This window comes from Gossypium hirsutum, chromosome A03, assembly GCF_007990345.1.
Source record: "Gossypium hirsutum isolate 1008001.06 chromosome A03, Gossypium_hirsutum_v2.1, whole genome shotgun sequence".
Taxonomy (NCBI): Eukaryota; Viridiplantae; Streptophyta; class Magnoliopsida; order Malvales; family Malvaceae; genus Gossypium; species Gossypium hirsutum.
In genome coordinates this window covers 14682106-14698521 of record NC_053426.1, presented here as the reverse complement: position 1 = coordinate 14698521, position 16416 = coordinate 14682106, and the positions used below count along the sequence as shown (strand labels likewise).

At 32.3% G+C, this 16416-nt stretch overlaps 1 long non-coding RNA gene across 2 annotated transcripts; it reads right to left on the bottom strand.

Annotated features, from left to right (window-relative positions):
• Positions 1-3610: 3610 nt before the first annotated feature.
• Positions 3611-7534, bottom strand: LOC107947349 (uncharacterized). Of its 2 annotated transcripts, XR_001697090.2 has the most exons (4): positions 7166-7534; positions 4790-4858; positions 4050-4668; positions 3611-3778 (listed from the first exon to the last, which is right to left on the bottom strand). It is a non-coding gene; the product is annotated as an uncharacterized lncRNA (long non-coding RNA). The 2 variants fall into 2 exon arrangements; XR_001697089.2 differs by having other exon boundaries at positions 3611-4668; positions 7166-7517.
• Positions 7535-16416: the final 8882 nt, after the last annotated feature.

Sequence of the window (16416 nt, the reverse complement as noted above, 5' to 3'; positions counted from 1 at the left end):
TACTTTTTTGGAACCATTCAATGATACTCATATTGTACTTATACCAAAGACTGCGTATTCGAATAGTCTTGTACATTTTTTACCTATTAGCTTATGTAATGTGATTTATAAAATAATATAAAAAATAATAACTAATTGGTTTCAGAGGGTCTTTGATGTTTGTATTGGCGAAGCACAGAACATTTTTTTTCCTAGGAGGATGATTACAGATAACATTTTACTTGCTTATAAAGTTTTGCATTCTCTAATAACATTTTATTTGCTTATGAAGTTTTGCATTCATTTAAGAAGAAGAGAACGAGGAGATTAGAGAGTTTTTCTCTAAAGTTAGATATGAGTAAATCTTATATAAAGTTGAATGAGAGTTCTTCAAAAAGAAGATATCGAGAATGAGTTTTGCGGATTCATAGATCTCTATTATAATGAAGTATATTAACAGTGTGTCATATGCAGTGGAAATTAATAGAGAGGTAAGAGAGGTTTTCAAATCGAGAAGGGGGCTTAGGTAGGGAGATCGGCTAAGCCCATATCTACTCTTAATATGTAGTGAGGGTTTGTCCACTTTACTGAGACTTGCAAAAGATAGTGGGCAAACGAAAGGAGCAAAATTTTATAGGTGAAACCTCGTGTAACACCTTACTCGGCCTAGACGTTATGGACAAATCTGGAAATGTTATAAAAAATAGTTATAAACAAGACGTTCTGTAACACCCCTTACCCGTATTCCTTACCGGAACAGAGTATGAGGTATTACTAAATTTTTAAAAATTTTCGACAGCATTCCTACTTATTTTTGCTTAAACCTCCTGCAAATTTAGAACACATTCCAATATACCAACCAATTTCATTTGTATAAACACACATATAGTTTAACTATTAATAAACACTACATTTAAAAGGGAACCATAACATATATTTACATGATGATCCCACATTACATAAAGTGTCTATACATGCCATAAAATTTCGGAACACTAGTAGTAAAATACCCCAAATGTGAAGGATAGTGTAGATGATTGTCTGACTTCGTTCCAATTTTCGAGTTGTTGGAAGTCACTATAACCAAGAGAAAAATAAAATCGAGTAAGCATATAGCTTAGTAAGTAAACACATGATAAATAAGTAATTACTCCCATAACTACACCAAAATATAAACTTATTCATGAATAACTTTATTGTTTAGGCAATTTCCAGCAAGCTGTTTTTCTGCGTCATAGTCGCTAATTTATTTTTATCTGGAGCTACAGGGCTCCAAATTGAGTTTCGTAAATTTTCCCTGAAACTAGACTCATATACCATTTCACCATAAAAATTTCAGAATTTTTAACCCAGCCAATTATTACAGTTTATTCATTAAACCTTCCCCTGTTTCACTGCCCAACGGTTCTGACCCTTCCTCACTAAAATTTACTTAACTCTCTGTACAAAATTTGAAAAATGGTTTTTCTTGTTTCTAATAAAAATAGACTCAATAAGGATTCCAGGGATATAAATTTCATGCCATAATTATTTTTTTACAATTTTTGGTAATTTTCCAAAATTAGAACAGGGGATCTCGAAATCAATCCAGCCCTGTTTCAGTAAAATTCAGATATCTCCAAAAATACAACTCTTTTGCTTATTCTATTTCTTTCATATGAAAATAGACACATTCAGCTTCAATTTCATATATTATTCAACTTCCCATTCATTTTCCACCATTTATGGTGATTTTTCAAAGTTACCCAACTGCTGTTGTTCAACACAGTTTATAATTAAATCGTTCCTTTTGCGTTTTTCTCCCATCTCATACATGGGTCGATTTAGTATTCAACTCAATATTTACCCCATAAAATTTTCCACCATATGGAAATATTCATCTTCCACACTTTTTCGTTGAACACTTGGAATGTTAACCGTTATTGGTGGATCTCGCACTTAGCACCACCGCTGAATCGGGGAATCAGCACTTAGCAACCCCTCGGGGGAATCAGCACATAGCAACCCCCTTTCACATTTCAAAGATATGGTGGATATCGCACTTAGCACCACCAATGAACCGGGGAATCAGCACTTAGCAACCCTTCGGGGGAATCAGCACATAGCAACCCCCTTTTCACATTTCAAAGATATGGTGGATCACGCACATAGCACCACCAATGAATCGGGGAATCAGCACACAGCAACCCCTTTATATACAACATACTCCGGCTTATTCCGAGTGTTCAACCCATAAACCATATATTGCAACCCTTTACCACCTTTCCCGATTTAACAACATTTTTAGGATATGGCCAAACATTTATTTTAATTCCAAATAAATCTCAACATATATCAAATAATATCAAAATAATACATTAAGTCACGTGTTTACTTACCTCGGTGCAAAATATCGTAATTTTGCACTTTACTCCCCTATCTTTTCTTTTCCCCGTTTGATATACTCTTCACGTCTTTCTTGATCTATAATAGCAAATTTAACTCATTTAATGTTCACACTCATTAAAATAATCCACCACCCAACTTTTTGAAAAATTACAATTTTGCCCCCAAACTTTTGCGTAATTACACTTTTGTCCCCAAGCTCGGAAATTAAACTTCATCACTTATTCTTAAGTTTTATAACATGCTGAACATTTTTCCCTTCTATGGAAACATCAAATTCCCACTCCAACACATACTTTTGAATATTAATTATTTTTACCGATTATGTCTATTTACCCGTTTTCGCTTAAAATTGCTTAGCAAAAGTTGTTTAACATAATTTATAGCTTTATATTCCACCATAAAACAGCAAAATAAACACATTTCACCTATGGGTATTTTTCCAAATATGAGCCCTAACACGAATTATTGCTAGAATAAGCTAAACCGAGTTACGAGGATTCCAAAAATGCGAAGAACATTAAAAACGGGGCTAGGATGCACTTACTATGAGCTTGAGAAAGCAAAGAAACCTTAGCTATGGCTTCCTTCAAATTTCGGCAGCAACTAATGAGGAAGATGATGATTTTTGTCATCTTTTTCCCATTTTATTTTTTTTTATTACCAAATGACTAATATGCCCCCACTTAAAAAAAAATCTATTTCTCTCATTTCTTATGTCTATTTTTGTCCATCAACTAACTAATGGTCTAATTACCACATAAAGACCTCCAATTTAAAATTTCATATCAATTAGATACTTCTACATATAGAACTCAACTTTTGCACTATTTACAATTTAGTCCTTTTGACTAAATTGAGTGCCCAAACGTCGAAATTTTCGAACGAAATTTTTACGAAAACTTTCCGTGAAATTGTAGATCATAAAAATATAATAATAACCATATTTTCCCTCGTCGGATTTGTGGTCCCGAAACCACTATTCCGACTAGGCCCAGAATCGGGCTGTTACACGTTCGATTTTCAAAAACATCGTATATCTTAATTATTTAAATGAACCCGCTTCATTTGAAAATGTGTTTGTTATACTTAATTAAAATCGTTGTTCGCTTACATCTTTAAAATAAATCGTTTATTTTGCAACGAAAAGTTTTAGAACATTTTATTTTGGAAAATCCAGCTTGCTCTCTCGAAAACATTTATTTTAGTAAAATCGTTTCATCGAGTGTCGAGCCAAAAATCCAAATTTTAAAATCCAAAGCAAAAATAATTTCAAATGTCTCAAGAGTCCAAAAATTACAAAAACTCTCAAATCATAATTTTAAACCAGACAAATTTAAGCAAAACAGAGTTTACGAAAATGTGGACATAACCAAGCTCTTGTCGCACCGATCTGCATAGGTTTGAGGGTTACCTAAAATTATCAGACAAACAAAAAGTGAGTTATAACCCTAAAATTATCAGACAAACAAAAAGTGAGTTTCTTTTTATAACTCAGTGTGTAACTTATAAGAAACAGAGATTCAAATTTAATCACACGACAAAACAAATACAATCATATTTCTTATACAGAATTAGAATCATGTCAGAGTAGTATAGATGCAGAAAAATATAATCCTATCCCTCATCCTTTACACACCAACTCTGACCATTTCAGCATACCATGAAGGGTATAAAATACTCACCTAACCCTACACACCACTTAGTGTCCTTACGATACTTTTCAGAATAATCATCGTAATGCTGCCAGTATAATGGTGAGTTAATGCCTTACACAGAACACTTCCTCCACATAGTACATATTCCGCCCCATAGCCAGATATAAATAGAATATCAGAAATAATAGAAATAACAAATACTGGAATTTACATGCCATGCATGCTCGTATAACATATATTAAACATGCTTATGCATAACAGATCATACATATCGCATCACATTACATGCATTTAGACGTCATTTATGTCAAATTTCATACTAAAAGATTAGTAAATTTCATGCTTTAAGCCTTATATAAACATATACCGTCCCCATGAAAGGTCTACAGTCGATCGGGATGAAATGTACGACCTTAGGAAAAATTTTTAAAATTTGGGCCCACATGGCCCAAAATGGCCTAGACCGTGTGGCTCACACGGCCTTGCATACGGCTTGTTACACAATTGTGTGTCGCACACGGCCAAACAGATGATCATGTGGCATCGACAGGCCCTAATTTTGGCTTTCGCCATTTGCCATTTTTTGAGTTTCTCGTTACACGCCTAGTATTTCTCGACACCGATTCCAGCACGAGCAATCCAAAATCTATATACGTCAATAAGAAGCTTAATTAATACTATTTCTCACACTCAAAATACGAATTGACATTAAAAACAACCGCATCTTAATGAAAAAATTTGACCCATGCCTCAAATTGAATTCTTACCTTCACGAAGATAGCAACCCACGTACATTTAATTCACTAAGGATTAGTCGAATGTTCCATGCATCTCTCCTAATAGAAGAAATAAACCATAATCATCATTCAACATGGTTCGTATCACTATCAAACAAAAACTGAGTATTAAAACAAAATCTTTTACCACAGAAAATTACAAAGATAATACCCAAAATGCTTACGCTCAAATCTAGCGACACTACACAGTACTCGTACGAATGATGGATAGAACAAAAAAAAAAGGAAACAAGGGGAAGAAGGAAGGCGGTGTGAAAAATAGAAAATAAAGAAACAATTGTGAATAGGGGTGTCGTTCTTTAGAGACCAAATTAACAATTTGAAAAAAATAAAATAAAATAAGATCCATTTCCCTAATAATTAAGCCACTTTAATCCTAACAACCCACTTCTATCCACTTACCATCTTTTTTAGAATTTTAAACCTAATCCAACACCATCAACAAACAGGCCATTAAAGAGTAACAAAAATAAATTCAATTGCTCTCACCAAGACTCGAAGACCAAACTCCAAACACACCCCCAACTCTTAACCACTGAGACAGACACTTAATTGTGTTAGTTTTTAACAAATAACAATTCATATTCTTTGGAACGTTACACCCCGCGATCACGCGTTTGTTATTTGGAGAGGCAAGTAGGGGGCACAGATAATGAAGGAGATTTTGCAAGAATATGAAAATTGCTCTAGACAATGCATTAATTTTGAAAAGTCATTTATTTTAGTACAAATGTTCAGGAACAAAAGAAACGATATCTCCTAATCTATAAGGGATTGACACAAAAAGAACACTGGAAGGTATCTTGGATTACCTAGTATGGTGCGACGACAAAAGAAAGCAACATTTTAGGGGTTGAAAGATAGATTATGCAATCAGGTGAGTAATTGGTGTATCTAGCCTCTCTCCTAGGGAGGTAAAAAGGTGTTTATAAAGGGTATTTTACAAGTTAAACCAACTTATTTGATGTTATGTTTTCTATTACCCAATTCTGTTTATTGCGAATTAGAAGTGATTATCAGTAAATTTTGGTGGCAGAAGCACAAAGATAAGCGAGGGATTCATTTGTGTAGTTGGACTTTAAAGGCGAAATACTACTCGTTATCTACGTTCTTAAAATCAAGTTTAAGAAATAATCATTCTTATACCTGGAGGAGTATCTGGGCCACAAAGGGTTTCTTTAAATTCAGGATGTGCTAGAGGGTTGGAACGGGGTAGAATAATAGAGTATATCTGTGAGGGATGATGCATGGATCCCTAAATCTGTGGATTATAAAGTTCAGAATCGGGTTACAAATAGTTCGATAACTAGAGTGTTAAATTTGATTATTCAAGAAACCAAATAATGGAGGGAGGATTTGATTACCAATGTTTTTGCGATTGAAGATGTAGAATGTATTCTATGCATTCCTTTCTCGAAAAACCCACAAGAAGACATATTGGTATGGAAAAGGGAAGCGACGGGGGAATATACAATGAGAAGTGGGTACAAGAAGACAATACAAGACACCAATACAAACAACGAGCCATATCTTTACAGAAATTATTACAAGAAATTATGGCATATAGAAGCACCTAGCAAAGTTAAAATTACAAATTGGAAGGGGTTTAATAATTTTATCCCGAATCTCAACAACCTAGCCTTCAGGAGACTAGGGAATGAAACGACATGCCCCATATGTTAGAATGGTTGCGAAACTCTTGAACATGTGTTCTAGGATTGTGTAACTGCGAAGGAAGAATGGGGTAAGTTAGAAGTTTGGTGGCCGCAAAATCTTTCAGTAGTCGAATATAGGGAATGAATGACATACCTATTAGATAATGGAACATGTGGGTAGAAAAGCTTAATAATCGGGATTATTTGGGCAATCTGGACATCTAGGAATCGGGTCCTACATGAAAGACATAATCAACTGGCTCAAGAAATAGTGGAAATGGTGAAAAAAAATACAAAAGAATGGGGAGAGCTTAGACAACGCTAATCTGTTAGAATTCCTGTACTAGAAGGATAGGGACCATCAATGTCAGATCTGATCAAAATAAAATTTGATGGAGCTTTTCAAAGGACCACAAAAGAGTCGTGTACAGGACTGGTAGTGAGGAGGCCTGATGGGACGGTGGTAGGCTTGAAAATAATAATCAACAAATGTATTTCATCGGTGTTTGCTATAGAAGCGGTTGCATGTGTCTAGACGACACAAATAGGAGTAGATTTAGGACTTCAAAGGGTTGAGATTAAGGGAAATGCTCTCATAATAATAAAAAAGAAAAATATCAACAGGAGAGATGAATCGGTGATTAGTACTTACATCGAAGATACCAGAAAAATTGAAAGAAGTTTTCCATACCTGTCATTTCTCATACACTGCAAGAGGAAGAAATGGGTTGGCTCACATACTAGCAACGGAGGGTAGAGCAAATCTGTCTAGTAGGAGAAGTGTCGCCATTTGCAAGGAGGAAAATGGAGGAGGGAATCTTAATCGGCCGGTGAAGCACTGGGCAAAGATGGGGCCTAAAGGGTACCTTGGGGAAAACAACAGTGTATTCTTCGAGAAGCTGAAATGGAAATGATAGAGATGAAGAGAGGAGGCTTCTTAGGGTCAAATCAATTGGGTAAAGGGTTAATTTTGGGCCCCTAGAATACCATTGATTTTAGTGATTTTCAAAGAAAATGGTTTTATTGTAGTTGGATTTTTTTTTCTTTTTTAGTTATTGTGTAGTTAGGACTTTATTATGTTTATTTCTTTAGTTTTGTTGACTCATTTAATAAATCCAGTGGTTAGTTTTTTTAAAAAAAATTCATAATAGGTAAATATCGAAAATATAAGACTTGATAAATACATAATTGGGCTTATAAGTAACCAAAATTAAACATTAAAAATTGGACCTGATTTAAAAGTTTACCCAAATTCCAAAACTCATAATTCCGGTAATAATCATGTTTAGAATTTTATGACGGTGCAATTTTCAGTAAACTGCTAACAACTTGAGCTTCTCAATGCAAAATAAGATAATTCAAAGTGAGTTTTGAAACTAAGAAAGATCTCTTCAGTCCCTATAAAGATATCTCAACTTAGAAATTCCTAGAAGTCAATTGATCTTCCAGACTTGAAAAACATCAACTTTAGTGCTCTTAATTAAATAAATTTTGCATCATACCACTACTATTATCAAAGTCAGTTGAAACTTTTTTCACTAATTTAAAAGTAAAAAGTTCTCATCCTCTTCATTTTTTTAATTGGTCGAGTCTTCATCACTCTAGTCACACTAAAAGATTTCTTCTTTGTTGAGTCATAGTTTCAACATTCGTGACATTGAATGCTTTTCTTTGAAATTTTCCTCATTCACGACTACTTTTCCTTTGCATTTGTTGAAGCTTTGACCATCTTCATTTCCTTTATTATTCTTAGATAGCTTTTTGAAGACCCTATTGAAATTTTTAATGAGAAAAGCTAGCTGCTTTTGTAAGTATTCTATATTAGTTTCTTCATCAGTTGTAATTGAATTTATTAATTTCACTCAGTGATATTAACCTAGAAGGGTTTGAAACATCAACTACCCATTTTTTTTATTATGAGATTTGAGTATTTTTTAGGCCTAAATTTTAGAATTTTATGTTACTTAGAAGTTCATTTAAAATGGTATATATTTATTCGTTTAATTAGAGTTTCTGTAATATAAGACTTATAAAATCGAATATTTAATTAGTTATAGGAGTTTTAAATTTCTTATTTATTTATTAAATAGGGTTTGACTATAAATTAAATTGTTAGTGTCAAATTTTATATTATTTTTAGGAGTTTATATTTCTTTTAAAATTTATGATGCAAGTACATATCTAAAGAAGAATTGGCCAATCAAAATTAGAGATATTTGAGTAAATTTGAAAATTTTCTTTTTAGTTTATTGGGACTTGAGTGATTCTTCTCTTGTTCCTCAATTATTAATGTTTCTAAGAGTCTTTCTTCTAGGGATTTTGTAGGGTTGAGACATTTCTAATCACAAATTGATTAGAGGTTTTAGTTACAAAAGAGATAGATTTGTCCTATGAAAATTGCATTGCTTAGATTTTATTTATTTCAAATCTAGCGAGTGAATCTACACATGCACTCAATCGGTTCAATTCTTATATGTTAATAATCCAATAAGTTGAATAAGTCACTAAAATTAAAATAATTGAACTACAAATTTTACCTAAATCGAACTAGTTGAACTGAAATTCTACTTTATTCTAATAAAACTGAATAAACGAGTTGAAATTATGATATTTATTTATATAATTAATTTTTTATTTTTTACTACATCTCATAATACATTTATCAAACTTTTAACCCACTTATAAAATTTAAAAAAAAAATGAGGAAGGGATATGCTCTTCTTCTTCATTGCTAAATGTGAAAATAGAAAAGAAGTCACTAAGCTTAGCCCAAGGAAAAATAAATAAAAATCTCAAAGCCCATGCCTATCTCTTAATATGTCATTTTTAATTTGAGGTTGACATATGACTCCCTCCGCATTTAGCCCTCGCCTTACACAATATTAAGTTTTAGTCCCTCCACTCCACTTATTACACCTTTTATTTTGAAGAGGATTTGAGCTCAACAAAACATGCTAATTAAATACTTCACTTTACTATTTAATATAACAGGAAACACTCATCATTTCTTTTATATTATGCATATACATTTTACGATCTATTTTCGTAATTTGTATTCGTTCATTTTAATTATATTTTTTTAAAAATATAATATATTTTATTATTACAGTCAACCACTTATCGTTCATCATTTTATCTCTTCATATAAAGAAAGTTAAAAGGTAGGTTCTGAATGGGTATTAAGAAATAAATATAGGATTTAAAACATAAAAGTGAGCGGATGTGTAATAGTATTGAAGCATATGGTTTGAAGGTGAGGCGGCACCCATCCACCTAACCTACTTTTATGGTAGACTTAGTCACTCTTAAACAATTTCTGTTTTAAAGTCTACGTGCACATCTAATCATACTACAATATTGGAATATAGCCCACCTTTTCCAAACCCTCCTACATCATAGATCTTACAAAATTAGGTCTTACTCACCCACTAATAATATTTTATAAAAAATTAGATGAGATTTTAGTTAAAATGATAATGTTAAAATATCAAACATTATATGCATATTTTTCTAGATTTTATATAAAAAGATTAAAAATAAGTCTATAATATATTTATTCTTTTATAAAATGATTGAGTATTTGATAATTTCATAACTGAGTTGAAACCTAATTAATAGGTGATACCAACTCAATCAACTATTTAATATATCATATAAAAACGGTTAGATCCTTCACTTTTGTTGCCAAGTCTTGGCTTTGAAATTAGTAACATCAAAATATATATATATATAAATATAGTTGTAATACATAGGTTAATTGTATGTATTAATTAAATTATTATATATATACAATATTTTATTAATAATGTATTACAAAATTAAAACATAATATATACATTTGGAGACATGACTATGTTACTATAGATTTTTAGCTTTGAAGTTCTTATGTCTCAAAACACGTTTTTCATGTCTCTGAGACAGGAGACTTGAGAAATCTACTTCAAAACACTTCTAAATCATACCAAATTGTCCCCAATCAATCAAAACATTAACCAAACTCATAAACCATGTAATATATTATATTTACCTACTCAAAAACACCATATAACACAAGCAAAACTAAACACTACTTACTTACAATATTGTTTCACCTATGTACATGCCATTATCTTAAATAAAAAATTTGAAGATTTCATACTCTTTTCAAGTCCTTGAGATGTGATGTGATGTGATGTGAAGAGATTATTCCTCAACAAAACTTCACTTTAAGTTTTTACCTACACTTTGAAAAATAATAACGCCTTAAGCTTATGAAAATTTAATAAGTATAACAAGAGTTAAACATACCTTTACATTAAATAAATGTAAATATTGTACATTGAAGTTATATTAAATAAGTTTAATACATAATAAAATTAGAACTTTCATATTATAACTCATTTAGTACAATTCAATTCATCGTCATTTTTTTTTCATTTAGCACATAAGCATGTCATATTGATCATATCTTTATTTTGTCTTTTATTATCAAATAAATTCTCAAATTAGACTTAATAGAACATGCCAGATATAATACAGAGATGCACCGAAGTACAATAGCTAAACATAATAACATCGAAGTACAATATCATAATAGAATGACACTAACAGAATGATACCAAAATACATTAATAGAACAAAGAATGTGCTAGTTATTTCTTAATAGCATGTCATCTATATATTATTGGACTTTACTCCGCCGCTTTCACTTTACTTTTGTTAATGTACCAAAACACCCTAAGAAGACAGAGATTTGTGATGGAATAGGTCCTTTTCCTCCAACTGTTGTGACAAAAGAAGTATCGAGAGGCATGTTGAAATGAATCAATCAATGCAAAAGTCCAAAGCGCACCCCACCCTGATTTAGAGGAAATTTCTACGTACTTTCTTCGAAGTTCCATTTATACAGAGAAGGCCAAATTAAAATGTCCCCAAGAATGATAATTAATTGTTCATACCCTCCAACATTATCCCCTCTTCAGCTGTCAACATTATATTCTCCCTTTGCTGCTTAATCTTCTTATCCATTAGTTTTATTCATCACAATTTCTTGTGTAAACGAGATAAAAGAAAATGTGAAACCATGCAATCATTCAACCTAATAATTCCCCCACCTTTATCCTTGATAAAGATATAAAACGATGAACATGTCATTAGCTTATAAGTACATAGTATTATATGGTCACCTTTTCGGTTGGATACGTGTCACTTCTATATATGTCTAATTGTCTCCTTCCTTCTATGTACATACCACATTTTATATCTATTACACTTTTATCTTAATAAATTAATCATTGTACATTAAATTAATAATTTTTATGTAACTATTTGTATGGATTGCATGCATACCAATTTTAAAAAATAAAATAAAAAATTGATAATATGAAAAATGGACTAAAAATAAAATTAGTGTACTAACGTTAATATCATAACTCAACCCAAATTATAATGGTGCGTTTGGATACCATAAAGTATTTGGAAGAAAGTATAATTATTAGGATAATAATTGCTCCCTCTTGTAGTTAAAATGAATTCTAATTTCGTAGATGTGTTCAATTGATAAAGTGTAATTAGATTGTACTTTCTTATATCACTTTTGGTCATATAAATTGTAATTACACAATTACGTAATTTTAAATTCTAAAAGATATTAATTATTATAAAATTATCAATAATACTTGAGAGAAAAATTCTCTTAGCAAGTAACAAAACTTGAAATTAAACTATATTATATAATATGTTAGTCTAGTAAAGTATTTGACAATATTTTTTGATAATGGGGAGTAGGGGATGGAGTTGCTCAGGTTTAAAAGAGTATTTGACAATATGGTTACTAATAAAATTAACAAGAAAAATAATCATCATATGCAATTTTATTTAATTATCCTAGCATTCTACATTTTTAGGATTATTCTCTCTCTAACATTGAACATATAAATAATTAATAACAGATACTATTTAATATAAATCATTTATAATATAGAATAATATTTGATGCACAGTTGATTTATAAGTCTTATGCATCATCTATGAATAATAACATGACACATTATCATTAAATTAAACAAAAAATATATGAAGTACTTGTGAATAAATACTAATAATTTTATTTGAACATAATTAAACATTAAATGTAACTATTATAAATACATATTAATAACTCTTGAATTTAGGATCTTGAAGTTAAGGGTTTATGGTATAAAGTATAGGGTATAGGGTCTTAGATTTATAATTTAGGGTTTTAACATTTATTTATAATTAATTATTATTTAATTATGTTTAAATAAAGTTGTTAGTATTTATTTGAAAGTCCTTCATTATTTTTGGTTTTATTTAATGACTAAATGTCATGTTATTATTCAACGATGGTGCAGCATCAAATATTTTTCCTTATAATATATATTATATGATTTAGTTAATTTTTTACTTGGTGAAAATGTATAAGAAATTGTTTGTTGAAAATAAAATTTCAGATTATTTAAACAAAATTAGAAAAAATAGCATATAATTATATTTTTTTAAATAAAATATATATATCCTAAAATTAAAACACTATTATTATTGTATAAAAATAACTTACAAAATTTAAATCATGCATCGAAATATTTAAAAAGTCATAAGATAATTGGATTTGATGTAATTATTTGTAATCAATTTATTAAAAACTTCAATTCTCACACCTTTAAGAATTGTAGAGAATAATTAAGATATTCTAATTACTTTTATTAAGATCCGTTAATTACATTAATTATTCAAATATATCATAAATATGCAATTAAAAATGCAAATTCAATTGAAATGGAAAACTCTCTGAACTTCAATGTTCTTCTTCCGTGCCGGAAGTCGAAGTTGGTGGTGACTCTCGATCGGATGTGATCGTACTACTAAGAAAGTTCATTTTAAGATGGGATTGTTGAGGAAAACAATGATATGTTAACTGAATCTAGCCTGTCCCTTCCATCTCCTGGAAGGACAAACTTCTGGGGGTAAACACTGATGCCTTGAACAAGAATGGATTGATTCATCATGAAGACTGCACTGATGAAGAACTGGATTTTTTGGAAGGCGATGTTCATAGGTCTATTGTTAATGGTATTCCATCTATCAATTTTTCTGAAAGGATCCAAAAAATTCTTTTCAAAGAAATGGAGCTCACGGTCGTATTAAACTACTCGGAAGAAATATTGGATATGGGGCTTTATACAGTCGTGTTTGCAGCCTTTGGAGCCCGTCAAAGCCATTCCATCTCATGGATATTGAGAATGGTTATTTTTTGGCTAAGTTCCAGTCCACTACTGATTATGCCAAGGTTCTGTCGCAAGGGCCGTGGCTGATTTATGGACAGTACTTAAACGTCCAACCTTGGATAAAAGAATTTACTCCCTTTCAAGCATACCCAACATTGGTGATGGCTTGGATCAGATTCCCATGTCTTCCAAGTTTCTTGTACAAAAAGAAAATACTCGAAGAAATAGAAGCGACTGTCGGCAAAGTGGTTCGACTGGACCTAAACACTGACAGTAAAACTAGAGGAAGATTTGCTAGAATGGCCGTTTATGTTAATTTGGAGAAACCATTAATTGCTCAAGTTATTGTTAATGGAACACCACAGAAAGTGGTTTACGAAGGATTACCTACAATTTGTTTCACCTGTGGGAGATACGGGCACTCCAAGGAATGTTGTGGGTTCTCGTAACCGGAAATTGACTCGAAGAAGGATAAGACTGAGGTTTCTCCGGCGAAGGGTACTAGCGGTGGAGAAGGCGACATTTACGGCCTTTGATGATTGTTGAGAAGAAATCCAGGCGCAATCCTAGGAGTAGTAATCTTAATAAAGCCGATCTTAAGGGAAGAAGGAATTCAGGGACCAAGATTTGATGCTTTGGCTAATATGGAAAAGGTGAATTTGGAAAACGGAATACACAAGAAGAAAGATGAGCAGTCGGTAGATTTTAATAATACATTGAAAGCTGGAAAATTCCTTGAGCAATTGAGGGCTAAAATCAGGGCAACCCAAGTTCAAAGAATAACGGTCAGATAGGGGGAATTAGAGAGGAGCTTAGGCTTGTTAGTCTTATTGGTGATGGCCCAGTTAAGGAGAGAACAGTGGACCGGGCATCTACTGCTACTTCTTTGATTAATGTTGCAGCTAGCCCATCCAAATCCATGATGGATATGGATAGTTCCTGTAGCGTGAATACCTAACCTACTGGCGTATTGGACTCTTTGTGTACTGAACGTCCACTCAAGTCATTGAAGTAGGGGAGTCGGCTAGACTCTTGTTGCACTAGCCATTTAATGAAACAGGGTTTCGCCTAAGCCTTTGTGCTCCTGTTTCAACATATTGCCGATGCAGGAGTTCTAAATTGGTTTCATTGTTCTATTAATTCTTTAATTTTCTTGTTTTACCGTTTGTTCGCAGGAGACGAGCAGGATGAGGCTCCTCTAAGCTACAAAGAATGTCTCAAAGCTAGATTGGTTGAATCCAATGATGAATTACAAGGTGGATTAAATTCATCTAGGCATACTGCAGTTTCCTTCAAGGAGAAAGGAAAAATTGAAGAGGACCACTCAAGAGGACTTTTGCGTCTGATCCTGGCGGTAATAAATTTCAAACCTTGGGAAATTGTAGGGAACAAAAACGGGGATTTTCGAGCTACCAAAAAAATTAATAAAACTACTCATGGGAAATGGGTCAATCTTAAAACTAAAAATTCTCCTAAACTTCCCTTAAGAGATTCTATGTTTAGATAGCTCAGTCAGTTTCTATTGTTCGTATTATTGATTCAGAAACGCTTGGCCTAGTTTTGGTAAAGGGAGCCAAGCTTGATTTTTGGGTTTGGTATTTTTTGTGGTTTTATTATTTATTATTATGGATCTAAATTTTTAATTTTTTCTTGGAATTGTCAAAGCTGTGCGAGCAGTAATTTCTTCGAGTTTTCGTGAGTATAACCTTGAGCACAAACCGGATATTGTGTGCCTTTTGGAGCCGAGGACTAGTGGTAAAAAAGCTAATGATATCATTGATAAATTGGGGTTTGATTTTCTCACCGTATTGAATCTTTTGGATTTTCAGGGGCATTTGGGTCGGTTGGAAGGACAATATTTCTATTAATATTATTCCACAATTATCCCCAGTTTATGCTTCTTCAATTCAGGTAATAATGTTTTTAATTCTTTTTTCGTCTTTTTGTCTATGGTAGCCCTGATAGAACTAAGAGGAAGTCTCTTTGAATGACTAATGGAAGTTGTACCTCCGATCCTTATCTTGGCTTATCGGGGGACTTCCGCTATCATTTCTCCTAAGGATAAAAAGTGATAGATCAACGGGTAAGAGGTGAATTTTTGGTGATTTTGTTAACACTTGTAACTTGCAGGATCTTGGATTTATAGGTTCAGCCTTTACTTGGTAGAGAGGTAAAAGCATGAACGAATAGATTGAGCTTTAAGTCTGATTCTTGATTTCATCTTTCCCGCGTACTTTAGTGTATCATATTTCGCGTAATAAATCGGATCACAGACCTATTCTTATTAACACTAACCCTAGTCTTAGCCTTCCGAAAGGGAGACCTTTCGTTTTCTTGCAGGTTAGACAAGGCATAAAATTTTAAAGAATTAGTCACTACGAAATGGAGGTTTAACGGGAATATGGCTCAATGCTTATTGATTTTACCTCTCATGTCAAAGATTAGAATAGGTCCGTTTTTGGATTCATTGACACGCGTAAGAGACATCTATTGAGATCGCTTGGAAATATCCAAAGGGCCATGGATTGGTCATCCTCTTCCAGGTTAGCTGATTTGGAGATGGAGATTCGGGATGAATTGGAAAATGTGCTTAATCATGAGGAGCTTTTATAGTGGCAGAAGGCTAGATGTGATTGGCTTCAATTCAGAGATCGCAATACCAAGTACTACCATAGTCGCACTATGCGAAGACAGAAAGCTAATCGTATTTGTCTTT